The sequence below is a fragment of the Monodon monoceros genome, unplaced genomic scaffold (assembly GCF_005190385.1).
Source record: "Monodon monoceros isolate NGI ecotype Baffin Bay Population unplaced genomic scaffold, NGI_Narwhal_1 Super_Scaffold_2, whole genome shotgun sequence".
Lineage (NCBI taxonomy): Eukaryota > Metazoa > Chordata > Mammalia > Artiodactyla > Monodontidae > Monodon > Monodon monoceros.
The window spans coordinates 67,449,219-67,470,752 of record NW_021703776.1 but is presented as its reverse complement, the minus strand read 5'-3'; the positions used below and the strand labels follow the sequence as shown (position 1 = coordinate 67,470,752).

Sequence of the window (21,534 nt, the reverse complement as noted above, 5' to 3'; positions counted from 1 at the left end):
ATTAATACTTCAGTGTGATGTGAAACCAATGCTGCCTGAATTATTATGTGCCAAATTAGGTTGCTGTAAACAATAGCAAAATGGGTAACTGCAAATGAAAGCACTGAGTTATTTATACTTGAAGTAGCATGTTTAATGAGATGCAGTGAAAGCAGAAAATGTTTAATTTTGTAACGGGTGACCTGAATCAATCTGTCCTACAGAATGTCAGGCTTCGGATTAATTTTCAGTTAAAACGAGGTAACTGAACAACCACCCTTATTAATATATAATATGGACTATTTTATATTACTCATTTTTAGTAAGAGATATGGCATCTTTTGGGGGAAATATTCTAAGTTCCACATGAAGCACTGCCAGCCAAATTAAGTCTTGGTTGGTTTTTTTCATCAGAGAATCTGAGAATGATTTGTTTCTTTCTAGTTGGATTATATTAAGATCTAATAAATCCCTTGAAGGAAAAACTTGTTTTCGTATTTGTCTGGAATGTAATTGTGTGAGTCTAGTCTACTTTTATAAATTACAGGTAGTTTAAGATGATTAAGTTAAAATGATGGACTCGTGTCATATTTAGAAAGATCTCTGGAGTTGTTGATCTACCCAGATATTTTTTAGTTAAGTACCTGAAACTGCTTCTTGCCCTTGTGTTTTCCGTCTTTTAGAGGCATTACAATTCAGGTATTTTGAAAACTTCTTTCTCAGAGGGTGTGAATTCAGTGTATGATAATTTGGGTAATTCAGGGCAGAGAGCTGAATTATTGAAGGGCCATTCTGCACCACTTGAGGGGCGCTCAGTTTTATGAGTTTCCCGTGACAGATACGGAAAAACACTTTACACTTTTACTCAAATTAAAAAACTTTTCACTCTAGGCAGCCTAGTCCTCTGTGAACAATGGACATAAAGTGAACATCTGTGTGATAATGAGAAGCTGCAAGTATCTTTTAAAAGTGAAACTGCTTATTTGTAAAAGTGAAGTGCATTTTGTCTTAATCCTCCTTCAATGGGAGGTTTCCTTGATACATCTTATTCATTTGGCGTTGGCTTCCAAACTGAATTAGAAGAAGAAATAACATGTAGCATCTTATACAATGAACCAAAATGTGTCCCTAACATCACACTTGTAACCACTTTAGTGTTAGGAATGTTATCTTATTTCTACATCTGAATTCTGCACAATTGTGAAAGTATGGTATTTTTAGAGAATATTGATTAGATTCAAACATTATTTTACAAATTCAAAAATTACTATAGTTTATTTGTGCATCAGTTGGAGATGTTTGGTTTAAAGGCAAAATGAAGTTTGATAAATGCCATTTTGTTATTCTGTAACTTTGGTAAATAGATGTTTTTGTATTCAAAAACTTAATTAGCATAATACTTTAAAACAGGAAGAGCAGAAGCTATTTTTTTATGTGCTTGCTAGAATATTATCTAAATCAAGCAACTAACTCTTTTAAGTAAAAACAATCTCACTTTTCCAAAGAAACAACATGCAGTGTTGTTTAATCTCTGCATGCTTTAGTTTCCTTTCAGAGAGAAAATTTTTCATGGTTTATTCTTTTCATTGACGAGGCTTTAGACTGTTAGAGCTATTGAATATCTCTAAAAAATACAAGAAAAACGTCAAAAGCATTTATTGTTTCCAGAAACATTCCTTGGTAATAGTGGCTTTGAATAATAGAAAGCAGATAAAGCTAGTATGTGGGAGTTATTTTCTGGTTAGAAACAGCATATAGATAGATAACCTTTTCTTGAAAAGAATTTTAATGTTTAGTTAAAACTTTTGGTTTGGGCAATGATTACTACAGATGCTCTCTGTACTCTGATTGTTCTAGAAATGCTCATGTTAACCAGAGCATGAGCTTTGGAATTAGTAGACTTCATTTCAAATCCTGGCTCATCTATCTGTGGCTTCTTTATTTTTTAGATCCTGGGCATAGTGCTTACCTTTCTTGAGGCTGATTTTTTCTTCACTTGTAAACTTATATTCGTAATTCGTAACCCCCAGGGTTTTATTAGGGTAAAGTTGACATACATGTGAAATTTTTTGTTAATTATACACTATAATAATATTATTGGACTTCCCTGTCAGCACAGTGGTTAAGAATCTGCCTGCCAATGCAGGGGTCACAGGTTTGATCCCTGGTCCGGGAAGATCCCACATGCCACGGAGCAACTAAGCCCGTGCACCACAACTACTGAGCCCGTATGCCACAACTACTGAAGCCTGTGCATCTAGAACCTTTGTTCCGCATCAAGAGAAGCCACTGCAATGAGAAGCCTGTGCATTGCAATGAAGAGTAGCCCCCGCTCTCCGCAACTAGAGAAAGCCCACGTGCAGCAATGAAGACCCAATGTAGCCAAAAATAAATAAATAATGTTATTATTTATTATTATTATTAGAAGGTGCTCTATAAAGATATCTCATAATGAGTCATTTTAAGTGGAGAATTTTTTTGTAAAATGAATGATCTACACCTTCCTTTCCACCATTCCTCTGTTCCACTAATTTTATACTCTGAAATTTTCAAACACTGTGTTTAAAATTGTATCTCTCAACATTGCACTTGTAATATGTCAGAACACATTCTAGCCTCATGGAAAATATGGTATTCAATTTGTGGTTGAATTATTTTCTTTAATTGTGATATTTGCAGTACTTTTGGAAGAGAAAATAGTCTCTCAGTATTGGCACCCATGTTGATCACTATGGGAAGAAATGCTTTAAAAATGTATTGGTAATAAGCTTTGAAGTTTTCTTCACGTCTTTTGGTGCTGAATAATATTCCATTGTTTGAATGTACCACAGTATGTTTATTCATTCACCTACTGAAGGATATCTTAGTTGCTTCCAAGTTTTGGCAATTATGCATAAAGCTCTTGTAAACATCTGCATGCAGGCTTTTGTGTGGACATAAGTTTTTATTACTTTGGGTAAATACTGGGGTACTTGATTGCTACATTTGCAGTCAACTATGATTATAAGGAAAACAAACTTTGATTCCCAGTTAGGCAAAATATTAATTCCCAGTGAAGAATCCCATTGTTCCCATTAGTAGACATATATTACAAAATAAATCTATCCAGTTATTATTTTGGGGGTTTTTAAAAATAAAAATGTGAGGAAATGGAAAAATATGCACTGATGTTAGTGATTATAATAGTAGGGGTTGTTGGAGTGCAGGTGGAATTGCTTACATAAGTAGAAGTTTTCATCAGTCTAGAATTACTTGATGTATTAGTTTGGAATATAGATTAAAAATAGGAAGTGTTTATATCTGGGTATGAGATTGTGGATAATTAAAATTTTTATATCATATTACTTGAATTTCATTTGAGAGTTGCATATGTTTACTATGTAAATTAGCATTGATAAGAGCTGAAGATTATTTTCCAGAAACAAAATATACAGACTAGATAAGCATTTGTATGTAGCTTGATTTTTCTTTTCTTTTTTTTTTTTTTTGTCTATAAAATGTTAACACATTGGGCTCATCAGTTATCCAATAAACTAGTATTAGGTATACTGACATTCCACCATGAGGATTGAAGTAGTACTGTGAGTACAGTACTGGGCAGTGAAATGTCCCATTTCAGAGTGTCATCCATGAAATAGCATCCTTTTGTTCATTTCTGTTTACCACATCAGAGATTGATAGGTGAATTAAAAAATGTTCCATAATGGCTATGGTCTATATTTTTAAGCTTTCCTCTTTGCAGATTTGCATATATTCAAAGGCTTTTAGGATCATTCCGGAATGCTTAGGACCATCCACTTTACTTTGAGATGAGAAAATTCAAACCAAACAAAGGCAAACAGATTTCTGCCCAAATGAGAACAGGTTAACTTACTTTTCTCTGCCATTAATAGCCACCAAAGCAAAATTTTTCACTCAGAAATCTCTTCCAATGAAGGTATTTGGGGAAAAAATGTTTAGCTCAAATCTGAGATAACTTGATACCTGTACTCTGTGTCTTAATGAATTTGTTCTAAATGATCTTGCTATCTGTGGAGTTACATAATTTCTGCAAATATTTTCGTGTGGTACTTTAGCATTTTGAGAAACATTGATTTAGTTGGTGGTGTTTAAAAATTAATGTATTTCACCTAAGAGTCTTGATTTCTGGTTTTCTTTAAACGTTATATCAGGGCATGCTACACCTAAAACTCTGCCTGGCAGTGGTTTTGGGGGCTGAGTTATCATCGCAAGTCCTCCTGAGTTCACTAAGGGCACCACTGGGCCTGTTCACTTGCTTATATTACTTGCCTGGCTTTTGAAAGCATTTGACTTCATGAGCTTTGGCCTAAATACTTGTCTGACTTTAGATAAAGTTGTTTGTAGCAGGTTTTGAGAGCCTTAATACAAGTTGATACATATTTTGTGATTCTTTGGTAACTAACTTTGACCCCAATTAGTTTGTATGATTTTGCTGAAACACAATCTTTAGATTCCCCTGACAAAAAGCTCTTGGAGGGGTTCCTTCCATATATCATTGATGTTGCTTTTCATGACCTTGGCTTTGCCTTTCTGTAAAGGGCTTTATTTTCTGGCAGTCCCCACAGCCAAGCAGAATCACATCTAGCTTCTTACCTCTGAGCCTTGCGTGTTCTGATGTCTGGAGCACTCGCCCACCCTCGTTCATCTGGCTTCACATTGTCCTCCTCCTCCCTGGACAGCCTTCCTCACACTAGCTCTTCTTAGCTTGCCCACCATGCCTGGCTGAGGGCGCGTTGAGACCTGACAGGCGCCATCTTTGTTGCACTCTATACCCACTCACTGCAGGTGAATATTCATTTAGTAAATGATTCTTAAGTTTTTCTCGTGTCATTTATGAGTCATAGTTCCCTCTTGGCATTGACCTTTAGGTAGTTTACATTTGGGGAAGGGTTTCATTTTAGTGGAGGAACGATAGACCTCCCCCAACCATGTCCCACTGCATCCCCCCACCTCCTCCCCTACCCCTCCTCTTCCTCTTCTTGCTTCCTGTAAATACTCTAGGCGAGACCTTTTATCACAAAGAATTTTATTGGATTACAATGTCTTTTATCTTCCATATTCTCTTTCTTACCATATTTTCCACTTACAATAAAGTTGGAAACATTTGTAGAAATTAGAGGAAGCCTAGGCAACATTAGTAAAATTTGTGAAATTTTTTAATGCTCATCATATCATTTTTACTTTAGAAAACATTTTATATAGACTCAAACTAAATCTTCGTTCTTGTAAATAATGATATTGTCGATCTTAGAAACTAGTAACTCTTTAAATATATTTCCAGCGAGACTCTAAGGTTTTAGAATAATAATAGAAAACACAATTTTCTAACGATTGGGACTTGGAAAAAACAAGTTCATAAATCTGAAACAATATCAAAAGATATCTCTGAATAATTATCTTCATATTGTGCCAGTATTACTAATTTTAAATAGACTCTTCACGGGTTCTCAGAAATATAATTTTAATTCAAATGTTCAAAATGCCCAATTTAGTGTTGGCTCGAGCCTAATGCAGTGTTGGAGCCACATATTATTCTTTAGAGGCTGGTATTCGTTTCCTTTCCTGCCCTCCATCACAAGTTATTCCCTGTCCTTTATCCCTTTTCCAATGGCAATGTCCACTAACCTTTATCTTCTCAAATCTTGTAACAGCTATTTAAAATACCCTTGTGACAATATTTAGGGAGCTTGCTCATCTGTCATAATACTTTCGTATCTCTGTAATCTGTTTGCCAAGTCTGAGTTGATACTGCTCAATTGAGAATTTTTTTCATTGGCATATTTCTAATGGCCCCATACCCATTCATCAATGCGGGTGTGTGCATGTGCATGCACACACACACGCACACTCTTTGACTTTCTCTTGTTGGTTGATGATGCTTACCTTTTACGTGATATATGGTCATCCCTACCACCAGATGAATAAACCATTGCTTCATTTGAACCCATTCCTGAGGGAGAGAATCCTTCATGTGAGTTTGAGATAGAGAGGAAGATCATTCTTCATACTCTTGAATGACCTACTTTAAGAAGCGATGAGGGCTTCCCTGGTGGCACAGTGGTTAAGAGTCCGCCTGCCAATGCAGGGGACACGGGTTCGAGCTCTGGTCCAGGAAGACCCCACATGCCACGGAGCAACTAAGCCTGTGCACCACAACTACTGAGTCTGTGCCCTAGAGCCCGCGAGCCACAACTACTGAGCCTGTGTGCCACAACTACTGAAGCTTGCGTGCCTAGAGCCCATGCTCTGCAATGAGAGAAGCCACCGCAATGAGAAGCCCACACACCACAACAAAGAGTAGCCCCACTTTCTGCAACTAGAGAAAGCCCGTGTGCAGCAACGAAGACTCAATGCAGCCAAAAATAAAATAAAATAATAAATTAAAAAAAAACAGTGATTATTGGTAAGATTCTGAGATATGTTTTCTTCTTCTTTTGTTAAAGCAAATTCTGTTTCTCTTTTCTGTTCTTGTCATAGCTTTCACAGATATGAGGTGTTTTGTTAGAAGAGAGTATACTAGGTGGGCCTTCAGAGCAGATCTGGTATTAGGGAATAAGACACATGAAGAAAGCAGAGACAGAGTGGCATTATGTTTTTAGATGTAAGATGGAAGTTCAATAGAAATAGTACTGTTCCCCCAAATGGACAGCTTTTATCTTTAGAAGCAGTTTGTAAATTTTTAGTAACAAGAAGCAGATGTACGGAGTTAAGTCTTTTACTTCTCTAAAGTTGAAAATTTTACTTCTGTAATGGATGTAAGCTCCCTGTCATATAGGATTATAGCCCAATACAGGAAGGACTTTAAGATCTGTTGTTGAAATGACTCCTCTCCATGCAAGAATATCAACCTTAACAACTTGAGAATTTGCTAGTGCAGTGTTTGTTCCTGACAATTTGCTTCAGTTATATTGCAGCTTTTAATTCTATAAGAGATTTAGATGGAGAATTACTAGTGATGGTGAACACTTTCAGCATAAGTATTTCATAATTCAACATATTAATAAATATATATTTCATATTCAGCATAATAAATATTTCTGGAATGATTGAATGGCAAGTGAACAAGGCAACATCAAGCTTAAAAAATGCTGTTTCTTCTGAAGTGAACTGCTGTTTACTTGGCATAAAAAGAATAAGGCAGGTTTTTCGGTAACAGTATTTTTCACCTTTAGACACTTGAGTCAGAAGAAAAGTGCACAAAAAGATTTGTTATAGGACAAAAAAATATCATACAGTCCTCTTCCCTAGTAAAATACAGCTTACTAAATATAACAAAATAAGAAATGGTTATGGAAGACAGGATGATAGGTTGTTTCTAAATAATTGAATCATTATGGAAGATAATAGTATGTCAGAACCCAAACTTAATTCATTGAGGAATATTTATACGTTTACTTCTCTTTGCTTTTTGGAAAAATTCTAGCATGTTCCTGTTCCTAGCCTCCCAAATTTGCTCTCCTTCAATCAGTAGTCATGGTCTAGCTGTGCTTTTGGCTTTGGTTGAGTTGGAGGAGCATTTAGAGTGGTCATCTGACATGTCTGGAAATTTGGTGATGCACGAGGCTTTCAGAACTAAGAGAAATGGTTAAAAAAAAAAAAAACCGCCCCAGCTAGCTCATTTGCATAACATGAATGGCTCACTATGTGAAATACAGCTGATGCATGGGCAGTTCAGGTGAATGAATTGTTCTCTGTGGCCTGTTAGATTTTTTTCTCCACTTCAGTAACTGCTTGGAAATGAAAATCATCTGGGCCCCTGGGTTGTGAAGTATTGTTGTCATGCAGTTCCCTTTTGTTTTCTTTTATGCTCGAGAGTTGGAGCTATTAAAGGCAGCTTCATTTATTGTTTAGTTGAATCAGAATGACTGCAATTCCACAAACAAATTGGACTTCAGTTAGGAGTGCTTTGTTATAAATAATCTTGGAAGAGATTGGATTCTTTCCTAGCTGATATACTTCAGCTGTATGTTAAAATCAAAATCTCAAAGGGATTGATTTATTGATGATCTGAGTGATAGCTGAGCAACATACACCTGTCCTCATCCTGCTCTCTTTTGCTGTCTCTAATTCCCTAGTGTATTCAGCAAAAGTTTATGGTAAGGGAAATAAATATTCTATTTTCTGAATTATTCTTTTCATTTTAGCCTCCACTTAAAAAACAAACAAACAAACAAAAAAACACCAAAATAGTTCTACAATGCACAGCCCTTTCAGTGAATACTTCTTCATGATCTGGAAAGAAAACCTGTTTCATAGATTGGTTAAGGGTTAGGTGAATCATATTTTCCATATACAATGTTAGGACATTTTGAAATTTAACAATATGTTTTTTGCTACAGGCTTCAAATACCTAAGCAATACCTGTAAGCACCTCCTTTCATTGACTGTAAAAAAAAAAAAAATTTTTTTGTTTTTTGTCCATTAAGGTGTATTTATTAAAGTGTCCATTAAAGTGCTTCAAGTTATTTGGTGCATAAATCATCTGGAGACATAGAAAATCTGGTAGTTTCCTCCTTGGTGGAAAACATATATTTGTGTATGTATGTATGTGTGTGCATATGGCATGTACTTTGTACTTACATATAAAGATAAAAGTGAAAACTGAGCATACATTTGCTTAGACCTTGGTCCTTAACTATAAATGCCATAATAAGTAGCACTTTGCTTCCTTGATTCATAAATGCTACTGTGGTCAGTTATACTGTCAGTAACAATCATTTCATGTAAGTAGGCTAAGTTGGCATTAATTTTCTTATACATTGTTTTTTTCTTGCTAGACACTTTACGTGTGTTATTTAACTTGAAGTAAATATTATCTCCTTTTTTACAGGTGAAAAAATTAACATTTAGAACTGTTAAGTGACTTACCCTCAAATCACACAGCTAGTAAGTTGTAGAGCGAGTATTTACATCTCTGTCTATCTAGCTCCAAAGCTTATGTATTTCACCCTTCCTTTCTACTCACTGTCTCCTATAAAGTTTTGACAAAGCAGATCATATTTTCAATTTGATACATGATTGAAAACAGTGGTGAATGTGTTTAAAGCGACCTTTTTTTTTTTTGGAAAGATCTGTTTATAAATTAGAATTGTTATTTTCCTCAAATGAGGCACACCCATGGTGACTTGGAGTATATTAACATGTTTTAGATGAATACACTCTTATTCATAATATTCAAAAGCATATTAAATTAATAGTTTTAGAAAATAAGATGCAGGGCTTCCCTGGTGGCGCAGTAGTTGAGAGTCCGCCTGCCGATGCAGGGGTCGCGGGTTTGTGCCCTGGTCCGGGGGGTTCCCGCATGCCGCGGAGCGTCTGGGCCCATGGGCTGTGGCCGCTGGACCTGCGCGTCCGGAGCCTGTGCTCCGCAACGGGAGAGGCCACGACAGTGAGAGGCCTGCGTACCGCAAAAAAAAAAAAAAAAAAAAAAAGTAAGATGCAAATGTGAATTAAATGTTTGTCTAATTCAAACATAAAAACATAAGGTATTGTTACCTTAAGGTGTTTCGAGCAAGAATGTGCACATAACACTGTAGGGGTGACCTGTGCTGATGTGCTGTTACTGTTGTACCACATGTGTTTTAGGTGCTCTATGGTTTACCTTTTAAAAGCATTTAGTGTTCATAAGGTATAAGGTCTGATGTCTAATGTGCTGTTGATAAACAGTTCATTGTGGCAGAGACTTAGGAGTGGGGGTTGGAATGGGAATGATGATGTTTACTTTTTCTGACACGCCACTAGCATGCTTTAGAAAGAAATTTGGCAAAGCTAATTGGAGAGACTACCAAAACTATAAAGTAGGTCCATAGCTTAGACTTGTGAGTACTAGCCTTTATAACAGACTTGACAGCAACACAAATCTGTTAAAAGAAAATGGAACTGTCCTTGACATGAAAAAATGGGATTGTCATAGATACAACACGTTGTGCAGTTTTTCCTTTTAATTACTGTATGAGAACAAAATCATGTTTTGCAGCTGGTCCTTCTTCATTTTCATTTGCCTTGACTAAATCTCACACCTAGGGGTTTGAAACATGACAGACAACAGGTGTGAATCTGTATCTAATAAATGACTGTAGTTTCTGTCCTTCCTTTAAAAATTGGCTATGTTGTAAACATCTGTAATACTAATCAAGACAGCCTTTTTCCCTTACTTTCCATACCATGGTTAGATTATATGTCTGAATCAAATCACAAACTTAAGTCAAGTTATTAAATTACTCTTGCTAGAAGAAGAGATTTTAAAGGAATGATGAGTTTCAGTCAGTTAAGTGCAGCTGGCAAGCAGCCATTCATTATGGCCTAGTGTGACATTGATTTTTGACTAGAAGAAATGGAAACATAGCAGTAACTGTGTATCCTTAAGGAAACATTATATATTATTGATGTACTTTGTCTCCTTAAAAGCCACTACCAAAACTTTATTCAAATTGAATTTTGATTGTACTGATAAGGAAATCTATTCATAGTCGAAGTCAAAACATTCATTATTGTGAAAATAAGATGCTAATCCCAAACTATCACCTTAGCAACTATTTCTACCACTGTTATTTAAGGACACAAGGTGTTTTATTATACACAAGACCTCTTTTTTTAAAGCAAAAATTACAAAATACACTTAATTACATTTAGTAGGAACACGTGGGCTGACTCATTGTGCAGATTAAATAGACTATCGAAACAAAATCAGTTGATTTGGCTCATTTTTTTCCTCCTACATTTTCTCCAGTGATTACTGCTCTCATCTACTTGCCAAATTGATGGGAGTTGGCAGTAAAAAATAAGCAGTTGAAAATGTGGGAGATTAAGTTTTCTGAATTTCATAGAGGGTCATCAGAGGGAAAAATTACAAAAAGAGTTGGTCTTAACGGGTTGATAGGTTGCATTATGAATTGTCTGTTTTCAGTTACAATCACCTAGACCTAATTTTAGAACCCTTGCCTTAAGAGAATGTTATTTTTGTTTTCCATATTTTGATAAATACGGTAGATTTAACAAAGAAGGTGTTCATAATTCTTGCATGATTTGTCTTGTCATTAAGTGTCAGAACCTTAGATTCTAATTGTATTAAGTCTGTGAAAATTAACAGTGGAAAGTGGTACAGTGTTTAATTTGCATAAATTAGGCCTTGTTGAAATTAGTGTCTAGGATATTGAATATTGGCTTCAGGGTCTGATCATACTGAATGCTGTACATAATAAAGTCTATTTGTGTAAGGCAAATAAATGAAGGGGGTGGTTTCAGGGACAGTAGGTAGTATTTAGTCACAGCTGTAGCTTGAATAGCAAACTGGCTACGGGATAGTGTTGAATTTAATGGGGATTTGAGCCAGTCATTCTCGTTCCAATTGGCAGAGACCTGGAATGAGTCCAAATTTGCGTATGAGGAAGATGTTCTGAGGCAGAGACCCTGGAAGGGTTGCTGCTGCTTTGGACGTAATGACAACAAGCCTGATTCATCTTCTTCAGCTAGGTTGGGGGGTACGTCTTGATCTTCTCTACTCCTCCTCCACTCTGATGATGAAAGCTACAATTATTGCAATTATGGCAAGTATTACACGCATTCCCACTTAATTTTCAGAATAATTCTGAAAGGTAGTTATTCTTTTTTCTTTTGCGGCACGCGGGCCTCTCACTGTTGTGGCCTCTCCTGTTGCGGAGCACAGGCTCCGGACACGCAGGCTCAGCGGCCATGGCTCACGGGCCTAGCCACTCCGTGGCATGCGGGATGTTCCCGGACCAGGGCACGAACCTGTGTCCCCTGCATCGGCAGGCGGACGCTCAACCACTGCGCCACCAGGGAAGCCCAGTTGTTATTCTTATTTTTACAGATGTGAAAATTAAGATTCAGAGAATTTAAAGAACTTAATCAAGGTCATTCAGCTAATAAGTGGCAAAATTTAGACTCACACTAGGTCTGTCTGATTGCAAAACCTTGACTTTTCCATCCACCACCACTATTACAAATTATAAAAAAAAAATTAGAATAATTTTTCTCGGTAACATGTCTATATTGGGTCAGCTTTCAGTTCAGCTTACATCATAAAAGCTATTTTCCCACATGACTATTTTACCTTCTAACAGATCTTTTATCACTCATATTCTTCTTTTAGGTCATTTGGAGTGGGGGCTTAAAAGGCAGGGAGCTGCTGGATTCTGTTCCTAGACTGACTCTGGAATCACCCCTGCCCTGTTTTATCTGTCTCTACCAGCTTGCAAGTGATGCTTTTCTGCATCTCCAATCTTTCAGGCTTTTATAATATTAAGTTACTGAGTGTGTACCATATATAAGGCTCTCATATATAGTATTAAATCAGTAAATCATGGAAGAAGAGAAAAAGGAAGAGGAAAGAAGAAAGAAATTTGTTAGTTTGGGAAATTGAACATTTCAGAGACAGATTGGGTTTACTTCAGAAGCCACCTTACCAGTCCATCTCTGGTGTGCTGTCTGTGTTACTTTCCCACTGAGCTGAGGTCTCCCAAGTGATGGCTCCTGAGTTCATATACAACTAAGTGATTTTTTTTTCTTTTTTCTTTTTTTTTTTTAAGCTTTGAGGCATTTTATTATAAAAAGCTGGTACTCATATACATAAATGAATAAGAACTTAAAATTCATCATACATTTACTTCATTTTTTAGCTTGACCTTCTAGTAAATCTTTAGCTTCATTGATTTTGGCTGCTATATAAGGAGATCCTCCCTTGTCTGGGTGATTTAAAAGCATAATTCATTGATGAGCATCTCTTATTTTTCCCTTATTGGCAGTAGGGCTTACACCTAGTATTAATGCTGCTTCCCGTTTTGTCATTTTGGGTTCAAACCCACCTCTGTAATAGACACCACTGAAGGCAGATTTTGGTAGACTTTGAAAAACTTGTTTTACTTGAGGCTCCATATGCTTCACGGCTTGCAAAGCGTAACAGCCTGCAAATTCTGCAGCAGCAATGGTCAGTCCAGCTGCTACCACTGTACTGGTTCCCACTACCATGAGAACTACCATGGTTCCCCCTGGGCTCCTCTGCTTCCACCGGGAGCACAGTTCATCCCACCCCACCAACTCTACACCTTTCGATTTTTCTTTTCTTTTTTTTTATGAAAAAAGCCCCCCAAATGAGTCAGTATGGTGAATTAATTAGGAAAAAAGTATGCATTTCTATGAGATTTGTAAGCTATTTTTATTGGTGCTTGTGAATGCTTTAAATTGAAGATTCTTTGTTCCTGACATTCTAAACTGCTTCTAGGTCCACAGAAGCAAACACACTGGCAAAAATTCTACATCCTAACTTCTATCTAAATTTCATAAGAAGGATAATTGAAGTGTCGTTATGTAAATTCACGTTTTTTTGGTCTACACTAAAAACTGTGAAGAAAATAGCTGTAGGAATATTAGGCATGTATTCATTCATTCCACATTTATTATTTCTTTTGTATCATGTGTGATATTGAATCTTTTTGTGTGTGAAAATGATTTTGTTTAGTCGGGGTTTTTATTTTTGAGGAGTTTTTTCCCTGTTTTCCACTTTGAATTGTCTTACGATTCAACTTGACTTTCTAGAAGGCACTCTGAAATTTGACAGTATTCCTTATAGAAGAAATTACTATACTTGACAGTTGTATTATATGATATTCTGTGAGAAATTCTTAGAGGAGTATCTCAGTTATTTTCAAAGTGTCTCCACTTTAAAAACATTTTTTTTTTTTTTTTTGGCGGTATGTGGGCCTCTTACTGTTGTGGCCTCTCCCATTGCGGAGCACAGTCTCCGGACGCGCAGGCTCAGCGGCCATGGCTCATGGGCCCAGCCGCTCCGCGGCCTGTGGGATCTTCCCGGACCGGGGCACGAACCCGTGTCCCCTGCGTCGGCAGGCGGACTCTCAACCACTGCACCACCAGGGAAGCCCTTAAAAATTGTTTTAATGAGCATTATAGTAGTATTTATTCATGATTCTCTGACTTACTTTATTTTGCTCATTTACTCAGTCATCGTTGATTCATTCATTTTCAGTTAATAAATATTTACTAAGCCCCTAACATATGTGTTGCTCTTGGCAGATGAAATGGATATATTTCCCTTATGACACTTATCCTGTGTTGGGGAAGACAGATTAAACAAAGAAACACTAAGTTGACAACTGGTGTGAGGAAAAGAACAGTGTGTTATGAGAGAGGCAGCAACCCACCTGAGAATGAGCAAGCAGGGAAGGCTTCATTGGGGAAGTAAAACTGAGCAGAGATCTGATGGATGCTGAAGAGTTATTTAGCTCCATCAAGATTTGGGAGAAAGGCTATGTACATGTAGTTAGCCCTCTGTATCCACAGATTTTGTATCTGGGGATAAGGAAGGCCGACTGTACCATGTCATTTTATATAACGGACCGGAGATTTGCGGATTTCGGTGTCCATGAGTGGTCCTGGAACCAATCCCCCCACAGATACTGAAGGAGGACTGTACCCTAAGGAGGGAACGAACTGGCCTTTTTGGAAGAACCAAAGAAAACCTGTGTGGTAGTTAGAGTAAAGGCTAAAGTTATGCAAGATGGGGTTTGCCATTTGACGATTTTCATTTCCAGGCATGAAGTGAAGTTTGCTAAGCTTTCATGCATTGTTTATAGTAGTAGGAAATATGTGATGGTGTAAATATCAGAATAATTTACCTTAACCATTTGAAAAATGGAGACAGCTTTGTGTTATGTTAGATGACAGTTTTTAAATACTTGGAAAGGTAGACAGACCAAGTAATTTGATTGCTGTAGGACTTGTGAACAATTCTTGGTTTTAGTTTTATAAATATTTTTCCTTGGGTTTTGCATGTACACCCATACACCACTTATTTAGCTGTTTTTCTTTTAAGGAAATCTTGTATTGTTTATTAAAGTGTTTAAGAAAATCTCTATCAAAATTTTTATTTACCTACCATATTATCTTTAAAAAGGCAGGGTGGAGTTAATTTCCTCATTTGCTTTGTGTGTTATTTTCTTGCAAAATGAAAACCCAAAGTCTTTTTCCAGATTACTGTTTTAAACTAAAGTAAAACATAAGACATACTAACCTATGGGTTTTTGGATGTGTACGAATGTGATTCTTTCAGGGACAGTGTGATCCTTGAAATAGCAATGTAACCTAAATATTTTATTAAAGGGCTGCTGGAAGTGAGCATATGTTTTGTTTGTGACTAGTATAATTCCTTTTGTATGTCACCGTCCAAAACTATTAACTCCTTTATTATGATATTTATTATTATAGAAGATTCCAGTTGCATTCTTTGTTAAACTAACTCCTCTTAAGTTCTGCCTTGTGGTCCCAAGTGTTGTCTTGAGAATGTTTTTGTCCCTTAAGGTGACTTGAAATTCTTTGTTGCTTGGGTGCAAAATTTAAATATATTCTTTCTTTATTCCTTCCAAACTCCAATATATTACTAGTTGGCTAATCTGATAAACTGGTTAAGGAGAATATGTTTATTGGTTAACGCTAATGTCTTGTACCTTAATTCTTTCACTATTTTAAAACCAAAGGAATAACAAACGCAATAGAATATTACTGTGAGTTGAACGTAAGCGATCTAAAATCTGTATATATTTCATAACTTTTTCTTACTTTACGTTTCTTAAGTACTGTTTTAGGCTAGATATATTATCTTAAAAAATGGCATTTTTGCCATTCTGCTATCCTATCTGATTGCTGTGCCGAATTCCTCATCTGAGCTCCAGACATCTGCATCTAATTATCTGCCTGACATCTCCACCTGTATATCTCAAAGGCACCTCAAACTCAGCATCATTGCAGACTGGACCAGGTTCTCTGCCAGTGTTTTCTATCTTAGTGAAGAACAACCACAACACATCCAGTTGTGTGAGAGCCATGTCTCAAATTTATCCTTGAAACCTCTTGCTACCTCATTCCTCATATTGCTTCCACCACAAAGACCTATTGATCTTATGTTCATCCACTGCCGTCCATCTCCAGTGACATTATCTGAGTCCAGGACGACTACAGGCATTGATTAACCTGTGTCTCTTCATCTACTCAGCTTCATGTAACCTTCTGTCCCACTTGATCCAAAGTGATCTTTTGAAAATTCAAGTTTACTATCATGTGAATAGCCTTCATTATCTTCACTTATTTTAAGATGAAGACCATAGTTATTAAGGTAGCCTAAATGTCCCCATAACGTCTGTTATCTGCCTGCCTCTCTAGCCTCACCCTCCCCATTTTCATGTAACATTTGAAATAAAATAATGTATGCAAAAAAACCTGTAAGTTGTAAAACAAACAAACAAAAACACCAAAAAACCAAACCAAACAAAAAACTGAACAACCACGAATCTGCCCCCCAACTTAAAACTCACTGCATCTCCCTGTGGGTGCCTCTTCATTATCTTTATTATCATTATGTCTTCCTGCTGAGATGTAAACACTATCCTGATATTTGTATTTTTATAAACCTTTGCTTTACAAAAACAAGTAGCATGATCTGAGAGAGAGTGAGAGAGAGATTGATTTTCCTTACTTGGAGATTTCCCTTACCAGCAGTGCATTAAAACTGTTTTGTTACTGAGTCTACTTGTATGACCATTGAAGGTCTCCTCAAGAGTTAGTCCCTATGTCACCTGAGGTGAAAGTCTTTTTCAGATTCCTTTGCTTACTTAGCTGTCTATATTCCAGCTTCGTTGACTGTTAATTTTTGTTCCTTGGTGATCGCTCGTTTTTCCCTTCCTCCAATCCCTGCCCATCATAGGGATTCTGTTGCTTTTGTCGGATCTCGCCTGCCCCCTGTTAACATCTGCCCATTCTTTTTTTGTTGTTTTTGTTTGTTTGTTTGTTTCTTGCGGTACGCGGGCCTCTCACTGTTGTGGCCTCTCCTGTTGCGGAGCACAGTCTCAGGACTCGCAGGCTCAGCGGCCATGGCTCACGGGCCCAGCCGCTCCGCGGCATGTGGGATCTTCCTGGACCGGGGCACGAACCCGTGTCCCCTGCATTGACAGGCGGACTCTCAACCACTGCGCCACCAGGGAAGCCCAACATCTGCCCATTCTTTACTCCCAACTCAAGCATTTCTTTTCCAAATAAAACTTTCTTTGTCCCCCTTCCTCAGTAACCCCAAGCCCAAGTCAGTTTCCTTTGTTCCAGATATTCCTAGGTCTGCATTTCCTTTCTTTAGATTGTACCTTATTTTGTAATTGCATAGTTGGTAATGTGTTTGATTACTGCCTCTCTCTCTCTCTCTCTCCCCCCGGCACCCACTCACTAAACTGAGGAAAGGGTATCATAGCATTATAATATCTTTAGGGCTTGACACAGAGCTTGGCATCTGAGTGGTGCACAGCAATTACTTACTGAAAAAAGAAAAGAATGAAGAAATGAATGAGTAAACGTAACTCTACCTCAGCCTGAAGTTTCCTGTAAAACAGAGCTAGCATTGTCCCACATTCATTTTCTTTCAAGATAAGCTATGAAGTTTAAGGTTTCTTGAAATTATACAACACTTTTATAATATATTAATAGTGTCATCAAAACTATTTTAAAAATAAGGGTAAAATAAGTATTTGATCTCGTTGATCTTTCTTCTGCATTTCTTTGCTTTTCAGTCTCTTTATTCCTCAGATCCCTATGTGATCTAGAGTATGGAGGACCTTGCTAATGTTTGAGTTGATATCAGACCTCAGTAGGTACTTGTGAAGTGAAGAAGTGAATTATTTACAAGAAACTATCCTTCACGTATATTAAATTGGTTGTAGAATGATCCAGTGTTGAAGAATACTGAGCACCAGGTACCCCACTTTCATCATTAAAACAATGCCCTCAGCACACCTTTCTCTTTTCTATGCCATCATGACAAATAAAGACCTTGTTACTTCATCAGCTCATTATCGTTTGGTTTCTATTTGGTGAAATCTAAAGAGATCTTCTGTGGTTATGGTTAGAAATTTATTAAAACATGCAAATCCCTGTTTCATAAAACTCAAAATAAACCATACGCTAGCCATCCTACACTATCCAGGGTGCTTTTTGGAATTACATCTAAGAGCTGAGAAAATGTAACACAGAGATTTTTACCAAAGCTTACATAATCTTCAGTTCTTTACATTTGGGCTTTTTCTGAGCATTTCTCCAATGTAACATTTCCTGTATATTTAGACATAGTAAATGAAAAAAATGCTTCTAATTGAACCTTATCAAACATTTGCCTTTGAAATGCAAAAGCTTAGTGCACCCTAATGGCATGGAGTATTTTAATATATGCAATAATTCCTTTTCTCTTTTAGTCAAACACCCTGGAAATTCCTCATTAAATCCGATTTTATCCCTCATTGAGGTCATTCCCCATGATAAATTAAGCACTTAAATGACACATGTTATCCTAGAAAGATGGAAGATGGCTGGGAGGGGCCTGGGGTGAGGTGATACGGGAGCATTTGGAACATGTGTAGCACATTCAGCAGGACCTTTCCTATCAGAAACCAGGGAGGATTTCAACTCTAAGAAAAAGTGGTTTCCTTGATTGCCTGACTGTAATGTTCATAGCCAGAGCTGATAAAATCATAGCTGGTACATATGTATCACTATCCTAACCCATAGTTTAGATGCTTTTAATAATTGCAGTATTTGAAGTACAAACTACTAGGTATAAAATGAATAATATTGTAAGTCAACTATATTCTTCAATATAAAAAGGGAAAGGATTCTTAAAAAATAATGTTCAGTATTTTCTTTGAAACAGAAATTAAGCATTGCTTAAATCAGTAGTTTTTTTTAAGAATGAAACATGTAATTATTAAGAATTGATTTTGTTTCCATTGGAATATATGTCATCAATTTGGAGAGAAATTATTTTATTATTTATTTATTTATTTATTTATTTATTTATTTATTTACTTACTTATTTACTTACTTACTTACTTACTTACTTACTTACTTACTTACTTACGGTACGCGGGCCTCTCACTGCTGTGGCCTCTCCTGTTGCGGAGCACAGGCTCCGGATGCGCAGACTCAGCGTCCATGGCTCACGGGCCCAGCCGCTCCGCGGCATGTGGGATCTTCCCGGACCGGGGCACGAACCCGTGTCCCCTGCATCAGCAGGTGGACTCTCAACCACTGCGCCACCAGGGAAGCCCGAGAGAAATTATTTTATAATAAAGGTGACTGAGTAGAAGAACTGAAGGTTTGTGTGCTGTTGGTGTGTTGGCAAGTTGTTAGTATTTCAGATATATGACAAATAAGGGCTTAGTGTGACATTAATAGTAGGTAATTAAAAGAAAAACTGGCATTGCTAGTGCTTGTTGACTTACCTGTTTTGTACTTTAATGCTTACTGTTATGTCTTGGTCATTTTTGAAAGGTATAAATTATTTTACCTTTTGTTTTTACATATATCCATATTTTTTTACAATGTAATAAATTGCCTCTTTCCTAAAATGGCTGAAGCCCTTTGTTAAATTTCTTTTTAAAAATTGATAGCTAACTGTAAGAGCAGAGGCTATATTTAATCATAGTCTTTCTTTTGTAAATAACTATAGAATGTTTATGCATTTTGGACAAAGCTTCAGGGGCAGAAAAGCTGCCCTTGCTCAAGTTAAGGAGTCTCATACAAAATTCACTGGACTCGCTCAATATATGGTCAGTTTCTGGGAATGGATACAGCTGTGAACTTCAACTTGTTCCCCAGTCCTTTGTACATCCAACACATACTTGAGAGCTGACCTGTGGGATGTGCTGGTCTTGGTCATTTAGTCCCCAGGATCATTAGGAAGCTACTTCGGTTCTTGTGCTTGAAGCTCCATGCTGCCTGGCTTTTGGAAGATATTTCTAGATAGAGACCTTTTTGCTTTTTGCCTCCCCCCACCCCCCTGCCCCCATAAAAGGAAAGTTCTTCTTGTGGAGTCTGATTTTTTTTTTAAAATGATAACCTAATGTTCTCCTGATACAAATTGATTGAAACAGACTTAGTTGTATTAAGTAACTCTGATGCCAGACACACGTTATATCCTGGCACATGTCCCAAATGATCCTGTTCCCACCTTGACAGCTTTTTAGGTCTGTGGCTTTAATTTATATGCTGGCATCATGTGGCTAGTACTTACTCTTAAATTCAGGAGAAGAGAATTATTTTGTTTTCAATAAAGTTTTTTTTATAAAGTGCAAAGATGAAACTATTTCAACAGCAGATAATCTCTTAATGAGAGGATTCCTGGTTAACCCAAAGAAGCCAATCCTCACATTATTTCTGATAGATTTCTGTGGCCTAGGGTTATATTTCAATAGAAGTGGTTTAGGAATCTCTACATGCTGTTGAAACCAAAATTGGTCATGTTAGGCTCTCTAATAAATACAACTAATAAGAAAACAGATTAATAGTAGAAAGAAATTTTCAAAGTATTCATTCACTTGAAATGTTATAAATACTAATCTGGATTAACTTTAAAATGGGCTATGATGTGATATGTTTTTTTCTTGTATGTGCTAGAATTCTGCTTATAAGAATGCTTTATTGTTAACATATTTAAATGTAAAGAGATATGTATTGACAAACATACATACTCATCATCAGATGTCTGTTACATGCTTGCAGTATTAAAAGTGATTCATTCCTGACTTAGGCAGAATTATGAGAGCAGCCTTATTGAAGGTTTCTGTTCAGTTTTTGTCTTTTTAGGCAGTGACTTCATAGACACATATATGCTTTGGGATTCCTTTTTACCATTGTCCTTAGAGACTGGCAAAGGAAGTTGTAGGTAGATATGGTTTTGTTCAGAACAGGTTTCTAATATGCATTTTTTCCTCTTGGGTGCTAAAAAAAACAAACAAACAACAAAAAAAACCCTGGCTCTTACAGTAAGCCTAAAAGAAAACAGGTAGAAAGTGTATGATATATCCCACTTCCTTCTTTGCTTATTGATTTTTGGGAACATATGTTGACCAGAAGCAGAAAGTTTGTGGTCTCTTAACATAATGATTTGGGGAGCAACTGAAATGTAGAAAAAAAGGAAGAAGATAAAGAAGCAATGTTAATGGAATAATGCAGAATAGTGTGAGAAAATGCACACTGGTCTAAATGGAGTACTGCTGAGAAGGAAATAGTGGTGTGGCTTTGTACCTTGAAACTGGCAGTAGTGTCTGGTGAGTGCTGCTTTCTGTGCTACCAGTGCCAGAGAAAAGATGTCTGGAACCTTTGAATGCTGGTTGCTCACCTCATCTCTCCTTCCCCTCCCTTTTTTCCATGTCAACATTTTCTGTGTGCTCATTTGCCCTCTCATCTATTACATTCCTTTTTTATCCTGACCCCTCCCGTTTCATCAGGGATATCAATTCACCAGTCAACTAACCCTTGGAAGTTGGCATTTTCCAGTCATTTCCTCTCCACTGATTATTATCTTCACACATATCCTGACCCATATCTTGCTCATGTGGTTCTATGTAGTCCTGTTCCTTCTGTCCCATCACAGTATTGCTCTATTATTTCCTTTTCCTTGTAGCCTAGTTTCTAAAAGAATGTTACAATGCTGTGGACTCAAATATCACATGTGATCATGCCCTTTCT

The 21,534-nt window shown here is 36.9% G+C and overlaps 1 protein-coding gene and 1 pseudogene across 4 annotated transcripts in view; one reads left to right on the top strand and one right to left on the bottom strand.

Moving 5' to 3' along the window:
• The window catches only part of IMMP2L (inner mitochondrial membrane peptidase subunit 2), an 899,397-nt gene that overhangs the window by 301,994 nt on the left and 575,869 nt on the right, over window positions 1-21,534 (top strand). The gene's annotated exons all lie outside the window — the stretch shown is intronic.
• LOC114901492 lies at window positions 11,799-13,120 on the bottom strand (annotated as a pseudogene).